Source organism: Arachis hypogaea, chromosome 1, assembly GCF_003086295.3.
Source record: "Arachis hypogaea cultivar Tifrunner chromosome 1, arahy.Tifrunner.gnm2.J5K5, whole genome shotgun sequence".
Classification (NCBI taxonomy): Eukaryota; Viridiplantae; Streptophyta; class Magnoliopsida; order Fabales; family Fabaceae; genus Arachis; species Arachis hypogaea.
Genome location: NC_092036.1, coordinates 74,747,640 through 74,757,106, shown reverse-complemented (window position 1 = coordinate 74,757,106; position 9,467 = coordinate 74,747,640).

Genomic DNA, 9,467 nt, shown 5'->3' with positions numbered 1-9,467 from the left:
CTTTCAAATTTATAACTAAGAGTGAAAACATGCTTCCTATGCCTTAAAATTGCTAAATTTTAGTCCTCTCTTATTATCATTCGATATCGTGATTTGTTTGTTAAGTAATTTCAAGATTTATATGGTAGGAATGGCTTAGAGGATGGAAAGAAAGCATGCAAAAATGGAAGGAATACAAGAATTTGCATATTTGAGAAGCTGGTCCCAATGTGTTTGCATGACTGAGCGTACGCGTGACCAAGCCATAGTACAACCGACGCGTACGCGTGACTGACGCGTACGCGTGGCCAGTGTAGAGCTCAAATGACGCGTACGCGTAGCTGACACATACGCGTGACAAGCGGCACGTGCCTCATTAAAGTGAAAACGCTGGGGGTAATTTCTGATCTCATTTTCGGTCCAGTTTCGAGCCCAATCTGCAGATTAGAGGCTAGGAGTGTAGTAGGAAGGAGGACATTACACACATTATCTTAGTATTAGTTTTAGATAGATGTAGATTTCTAGAGAGGAGAGAGCCTCCTCTCTCTCTAGGTTTTAGGGTTCTTATTTCAATTTCTCTTAGATCTAGGTTTTAATTATTGCTTTCATTTACTTTTTCTTGCAATTTATTGTTCTTGCATCTTTGTTCTTCTAGTTTTATTTGTCATTTTCTTTATTTTGTTGCCTTTATGTTTATGACACTTTGTTGCTTTTAATTTCAATGAATGCAATTTATGTTTTATGTTCCTTTATTGTTTAATTGAATTATTATTGTTATTTTCTTGCATTGAGTAGTTGTAGATTTTATATTTCTTTCAATTTTATCATGCTTTCCTTTTAGTGCTTTCCAAGTGTTTGATAAAATGCTTGGTTGGATTTAGTGTAGATTTTTGTGTTCTTGACTTGGGTTGGTAACTTGGGTAACCATGAGTTACTAATGTCCAAGTGATTGATAATTTGTTTCCATTAACTCTAGTCTTTCACTAAATTAATTAGTGAGGTGGCTAGGACTTATGGACTAGGATCTATTAAGCTCACTTAACTTTTCTTCAATTGTTAGAGGATGATTAAGTGTGAGTGATCCTTGTAATTATCATGTTGTGGTTAGTGACAAGGATAGTGATCCTTAACCATCAACCCCTGCCAAGACCTTTTTACCATTTGAGTTTCCTTTACTTTCTTGCAATTTACTTTCTTGTTCATCATTTTAAATCTCCAAGAATATACTTTATAACCAATAATATGCACACTTCTCTGCAATTTCTTGAGAGACGACCCGAAATTTAAATACTCTCAGTTTATTTTTATTGGAGTTTGTACTTATAACAAACAAATTAAACTTTGATTAAGGATTGTTTGTTGGTTTCGATCTATACTATCAACGAAATTATTTTAGTGAAAATTCTAGACCGACATTAATCCTACATCTCTCTCGTATTTAAACAATCAAAACTCTATTGACCGGGTCTAAAAAAAACTATATTTACAAAGTCAAAAAATAAAACAATATTCCAAATCAAATTTTCTAAACAATCAAATTTTTACTAAACTGGTTTATTCTTTAAAAGCTAAAACAATATTCCAAATCAAATTTTTACTAAACTGGTTTATTCTTTAAAAGCTAAAACAATATTCCAAATCAAATTTTTTCCTATTATATTGACAAAGATACCTTAAAATATCAAGCACAAGATACTACCCTAAACTGAACTATATCACCCAAACAATAAAACATACTTAACTAAATCATGACTTAGGCAGCCCCAATGGTTAATTTGAAAAATCAGATTTCAATTCAGAGCCAAGGGTCATCGTTAAGACTTGAGATAAATCAAAAGACAACCATCATATAATATAAATAAATAAACTATATACATGCATAGCCACAACCTACTACAACATAATAATAATCCAAGTCTGAATAAAAGGAGCGAAGATGGAAACAATAAGTTAAGCAAGCATGCTCTCAATACTAGGCATGATAGGTGATGACTTTCCAATAGATTACCTAGAAGGTCAGAACACTTCATGAACAAGTGTGGGGGTTGAGCCATTAAAGTGGAACATGCAGCTAGCAGGAGTTGCTCAAAGATTCTTGAGATAGCCAAAAGAAGAAGCTGAAAAGAGAGAAACTCAGAATCTTAAGGAAATTGAAGAAGAAGACGACCTAGCGTAAGGAAATTAATGGAATACATGTGGAAGAGGCACTGATTTACCAAAATGAATGCTTTTTTTGCTTTGCGAAATGAAAACAAGAAGCGATAGAATAGTAGAAAACTGAATTTGCAAATAAAAAAGAAAGAGAGAGAGAAGAAGAAGAAGAAAAAACTCACAGAGCGACGAGAACGAGCTTGAAGATCAAAGAAGAACGAGCTACAGAGCAATGGTGTTCAATCTGAGAAGTGAGAAGCGAGTTCTGCTCTGCATGGCAGCACCGGGAAGAAAAGAGTATAAGACAGAGACATGTTTGGAGCTTTTAGGGCATTTAGGACCAACACTATTTCAATTATTTTTTTTGGGACTTGATTAAGGCCAGAGCCTTGTAAGATGTATTTTTGTAATTTTAGAAAACTGTTAACTACCAGTAGACTTGAGATCCACTAATGTGATTGAATGGAACTTTGATATTACCTACTTCTTTGATTTGCAGCTTTCAAATCCAAAGTCCAATTATACCAACAGCAATCATTGAAAATGCATACACAGCAAAGTTAAGACCTGCAAAGAACCTTCTACAATGTCACCTATCATTTTGTTGAGTGGCATGATACCAAGAGACTGAGAGAGTATTAATCATTAATAAAAAGGTAACATTTCACAAAAGGATCAAAGAATGTTAGGATTAAATAAAGAGGAACTAAATTTGATACAAATTATAATATGACTAGCTAAGCTACTAGTTGCAGGCACCAACTTGGCACGAGATAGTCATGTCAGTACTAAAATGGGTGACTTAACGTAAAAAAAAATGTCCAGAAATTATTATAGTGTTCGGAGCTAAATCTAGGAGTTGATTATGGTGTAATCGAAATTTCGAAGACCAAATTAAATAATCTTATGAATTTTAGAGACCATTATGAGAATTTATTCGCTTTAGTTATTAGGGGTTTGGATTAATTAATAAATTTTAATTTACTAGAACTTATGATGTATGGACACTGACACAGATACGAGACACGACACGACACAGGACACGGGGACATGCGAATTTTAAAATCTTACATGACACGGGAATACGCCGACACGCGAATTTTAAAATCTTACATGATACGGAAATACACATACATATAAAATATAAAGTATCTTTTAGATAAATCGTAATGATATTTTGATATTTTATTGATATTAAAATATAAATTAAATTTTTTAATTATTTTTAATGTCTTATTTTAATTATATCAAGTATTTAAAATATTTTTTTGTTTTAATAAATAATAATATATATTATATCTAAATTTATTTTAAAAATATATGTTAAAAATAAGATTGGATATGCTGACACACGATGGTATTTAAGTGTGTTCAGGTGTGTTAGAAAATAATTTTTTTTATTAAAACACAGTTGAACACAACAAACACGCGTGTCAAATGAATATTGATGAGTGTCGTATTCAAAATGTGTCTAACACACAAACCCAACAAATCAGCAAAGTATGTATATTTCATAGTCTCGAACTGAAATTGTGGCCGAGAGAGAATTTACGAACTTCGAAGAAAGAGTTCAACAAAATGGAGAATGATATGAAGTCCTTTTAAAACGTTAGCCAAATCATTAGACAAGTTCTCAGACCTCTTGATAAAGCCGCTGTAAACCTTTATACTTTGTTTACTTTTAAATTGCTTTTTTGGTTTAATTGATTTAGTTTAGTTATCTAAGAAGTTAGCTATACCACAAATTACCTTCTTAGTTTTCTAAGTTGATTTGGATTTATGATCGGTTCTTGATACGACAATACTCACCACAATACTAACTTTGCCACGTGAAGTATGTATCATAATTCTTTCTCTTTAGATAATTATTAAATGAATAGTAATTATTTAAATTAGTCTCTTAAATTTTTAAAATTAGATACTTTAATTTTTTAGATTTTAAAATATATAAAATAATTTTTAATGTTTATTTCTATTACACAATACAATTTTTTTTCTAGTAGTTACTAATAGTGATTATTGACGTTAAATATTAATTTGTACACATAACTATTAAGTATCCACGTATGCTATCTGGATAAATCAATTCCAAAAATAAAATACAAAATAATCTTTAAAGAGTTAAATCTCAAAACAATTCTTAAAAAATTTTGATTTAAAATAATTTCTTCAAATTATTTTTATATATATAATTATTTTTAAATTGATAAATTTTAATTTTTAAAATTTTTTATCTATTTATCTCTAATTTGATTATTCATATATACAAAAGAAATTATGCATTTTCAAATCCTAAATTATAAATTAATTTTAAAGTTTTTCAAAAAAATAATTAAATAAACTCATTTATTTTTTATCATGTAAAATATTAATTTAATTTGTAAGTACTGTATTATATGATCATTCTCTAAGGATGAAAAAGATAATAAATTAGTGGAAAATTTTTATCTAATTTAAAATATTTTATATAAACAAATAAAAATATTTATGCGAATGCTTATGAAGGTAATACTTTAAAACTTGCATGTAATGTATACCAAGTCATCTATGAAGTAAAATTTGTAAATTTTGGTCAATTACAAGATCAATGTGAAAGATTTACAAAATTTTAATGCAATATAAAAATTCGCAATATTTTACAACACTTGAATAAGAAATTTCTTGGTAAATTTAAGTGGTTTGTTCATGTTTTTTTAAAGTTTTAGGATTCATTAGCCATAAAGTTATATAAAATAGGCTTGCAGTTAAAGTTATTTATGCTATTATAATTAATAGTTATATCAAGAAAAAATATTTTTTTTTTCACTTATAAATATTTTTCTAAATTTATTTAATGTCAATATCTCAGGAGTGTATATAAATAATCACATTTATATTGCAACAATCTTTTAGATTTAGTTATTATCATAGTTTTTACATCATATCGATGTAGGTATCATATGTTAATGATTAAATAATATTTTTTTATGATATTTTAGTGTTAATGAATATCTTTTACTTTATATTTTGTTATTTTTTGTATTTTTTATTTATTTATTATATATTTTTAAATAATATTTTATTATTCTAATTAATAACAATATTATAAGACGTTAATTTTTAAAAAAGATTAAAAATATTTGAAGGGACTATTTTAAAATTTTAAAAAAAACTTCAGGGACTATTTTGAGATTTTTTAAATTTTTGGGACACTATTTTGTACTTCACCTTGGGGGCTTATTTGTCCAACTTGCACACGTGGACACTTAACGACTACGTATGGTAGTCACTACAAGAAAAACGATGAGAACTGTTGAAAAAATGATAAAAAATCGACAGTACTAGAATCACCGTCAGATTTACCGTCGGAATGAATTAGACGATATAACCCTCGCCGGTAAATGATTACCGTCGAATTTTTTCGTTCAACGGTATTCTGTGACGGATTACCAATTAAAAAAACTAATTGGTTATCGCAAATTTTTTCGACGACATTATTGGCACCAAAAAATGTTGTTTCGCGCACTATTACGCCAAATTATTCCTCTGGTGAATCTGACGGTAATGTCAATTTTTTAAAAAATAATTGAAATAAATGATTAATTTTAAATTTAAATTTAAATTTATTTTTCACACAATTAATGGTCAATTCATAAATAAGGAAAACATATTATTTAAAATAAATGATACAATGTTCAAACAAATTAAAAGTCAAGAATATCAAATAAATACAATAAAACAATAAAACAAACACTAATAACTACAAATCCAGGTAGTCCTCGTTGTCATCGTCAGTCCCGTGGCTCTGAGTCGGCAGCACAGAAGGTGTTGATGTCCGTGTGCCACTAGCAAAGTTGATGCCAGCCACATGCATCCTGGGCCTGATACACCTCCATCTGAGCCTCCATATGCTGAAGCTGCTCCAACAACTTCCTCCACTCCAGTCTGAGCTCATCTGAAGACGTCCCACGGGTTAGGATCTCCTAATCCTCTCCCGATAATCATTCATCTTCTGAGCCTGCTGGTGAAGGCTGCGTTGGAGCTGCTGCACTTGCAGCCTCAAATCCACGTCTTCCTCGGTCTTGATGACTCGACTGGTGGTAGAGTCTGACGACGGCCTCAATGTGGAAGTGCATAGGCTGCTAGCGAAGAACAACCCTAACCAATATACGGTTTCTAGTACAACGTTGAGGCGGTCTCGCGCCAAATCGCATCGGGATTAACGACTGAAGCTGCAGAGTCATCGACAGCATTCTCCCCACTTTACTGAGACTGTTGAGTCGCGGCCTCTAGCATCTGTGTGTAAGACTCTTGTGTAACAAAAGTTATTGTGATTAGTATGATAGATAGACGGTTAATCTCTAATAATTTTATAACAGAAGATCAGATATGTGTTAACTTATATAATGGTCCCGAGACTATTTATCATCAAATCTCTTTTTTTCTCCTTCAACGTGTGGGTGTACTTTGAATATCTCTGTCTCCCGATCCAACGACTTCGACTACACATGTTGTATTGGAACAATATGATTAGAATGCCTAGTAATGATATGTAAAAGAATATAACTTAGTTGTTAACAAAATTAAAGACACTATATACCAGCCAGGTCTTAGTCTTCAAGAAGGTTGCTGAGTTATTGGTATACTTGGACGACCTGGCCGATGTCATGTTATCTTTGTTGGTGAGACACCGATGCCTGAACCCCTCATCAGTCTCCCAATGAACTAATAGAGCCTTCTTTATTTCTGGTCAGAGCCAGGTTGTCAGGTAGTCCCACTCTTGACGAACATCATCCAGCATATGTTGGAGCCACCAACCCATTCTATGGTCGAATATCTTCCTAATGGTAAGAGTGTGCTCAGCGTCCCATATAAAGTGCAGCTGCACAAAGAAACTTTAAAATTAGTTACTCAAAACAATGGATATAAACTAGCTAAAAAAGTTTAAAATTAGAAGAAAAATTAATTACCACCCATTTCTCAAACCATCAATGGCTGGTCTCAGTAGAGATCTTCTTCTAGCTGGGCCAGGGGTGGTCATATATTAGCTTGATGATGTTGGTCATCTCCTGAGTACATGCATTCTTATTCAGTGCAAACTTATCCACAATCCATAGACAAACCATAATATATAGAGAATTTTATAAAATTTTCGGTAGAGTTTCATCTATAAATGGAATGCGTCACAATCAATAAAATAGGAAACACATTCAGGCAATGAAACCTAAATCCACTAAACAGAATCAATAACTAGGAACTGAACGTTCAGTAATTTCACAATCAATGAAATAGGAAACATATTCAGGCAATAAAACCTAAATTCACTAAACAATAATCAATAGATAGGAATTGAATTTTCAACAATTCCATAATCAGGAAATAGGAAACACTTTGAGGCAATCAAACTTAAATTCACTAAACAAGAATCAATAACCAAAAATTGAACTTTCAGCGATAACAATAATCAGGAAATAGATAAGACTCAAATTGTTACTTACCTCGTACCGTTGGTGCACGAAATTGTGATCTCAATGGCGCCAACAACTTGGTACGCACAATTGTAATCTCAACTATTTTTCACAACTTCGCACAACAAACCAGCAAGTGCACTGGGTCGTCTAAGTAATAAACCTTATGTGAGTAAGGGTCAATACCACGGAGATTGTCGGCTTGAAGCAAGCTATGGTTATCTTGTAAATCTCAGTCAGGCGGACTCAAATGGTTATAGAGTTTTGATAATTAAAAGATAAATAAGCATAAAATAAAGATAGAGATACTTATGTAATTCATTAGTGGGAATTTTAGATAAGCGTATGGAGATGCGTTATTCCTTTTGAATCTCTGCTTTCCTATTGCCTTCATCCAATCCTTCATACTCCTTTCTATGGTAAGCTGTATGTTGGGTGTCACCATTGTCAATGGCTACTTCCCATCCTCTCAGTGAAAATGGCCCTCTACGGTTTCTGTACGGCTAATCAACTGTCGGATTTCTCGTCTCGGATGAAAAATACCATGCACATATATCGTATGGCTAATCAGCTATTGGTTCTCAATCATGTAGGAATAGGATTTACTATCCTTTTGCATCTGTCACCATGCCCTACAGTCGCGAGTTTGAAGCTCGTCACAGTCATCCCATCCCAGATCCTACTCGGAATACCACAGACAATGTTTAGACTTTCCGGATATCAAGAATGCTGCCAATGGATTCTAGCCTATACCACGAAGATTCTAATCTCAGATTCAGATGCCCCATTGTCAGAGGGGAGTCAATGTGAATCGTTGATTAGAAACCCAAGAGATATACCTTCAAGCTTGTTTTCATGTAGAACGGAAGTGGTTGTCAATCACGCGTTCATAAGTGAGAATGGTGATGAGTGTCACATAATCATCACATTCATCATGTTTTTGTCTGCGAATGGATATCTTAGAATAAGAATAAGCATGAAGTGAATAGAAGAATAATAGTACTTTTCATTAATACTTGAGGAACAGCAGAGCTCCACACCTTAATCTATGGTGTGTAGAAACTCCACCATTGAAAATACATAAGAACAAGGTCTAGGCATGGCCGAATGGCCAGCCTTCCCAAATGGCACATGAATTCAAAAATAGGGAAAAAGACCCCTAGTACAATAGTAAAAAGTTCTATTTATACTAAACTAGTTACTGGGTTACAGAAGTAAGTAAATGATGCAGAAATCCACATCCGGGCCCACTTGGTGTGTGCTTGGGCTGAGCATTTAAGCTTTCACATGTAGAGGTCTTCCTTGGAGTTAAACGCCAGTTTGTAACTTGTTTCTGGCGTTTGACTCTAGCTTGCAACTTGTTTCTGGCGTTTAACGCCAGAATAGGGCAGAAAGCTGGCGTTGAATGCCAGTTTGTGTCGTCTAAACTCGGGCAAAATATGGACTATTATATATTTCTGGAAAGCCCTGGATGTCTACTTTTCAACGCAATTAAGAGCGTGCCATTTGGACTTCTGTAGCTCCAAAAATTTTATTTCGAGTGCAGGGAGGTTAGAATCTAACAGCATTAGCAGTCCTTTTTCAGCCTCTGAATCAGATTTTTACTCAGGTCCCTCAATTTCAGCCAGAAAATACCAAAAATCACAGAAAAACACACAAACTCATAGCAAAGTCCAAAAATGTGAATTTTGCTTAAAAACTAATAAAGATATACTAAAAACTAACTAAAGCATACTAAAAACTAAGTAAAAACAATGCCAAAAAGTGTATAAATTATCCGCTCATCACAACACCAAACTTAAATTGTTGCTTGTCTCCAAGAAACTGAAAACGAATTAGGATAAAAAGAAGAGAATATACAATGAATCTCACAATATCAATGAAACTTTG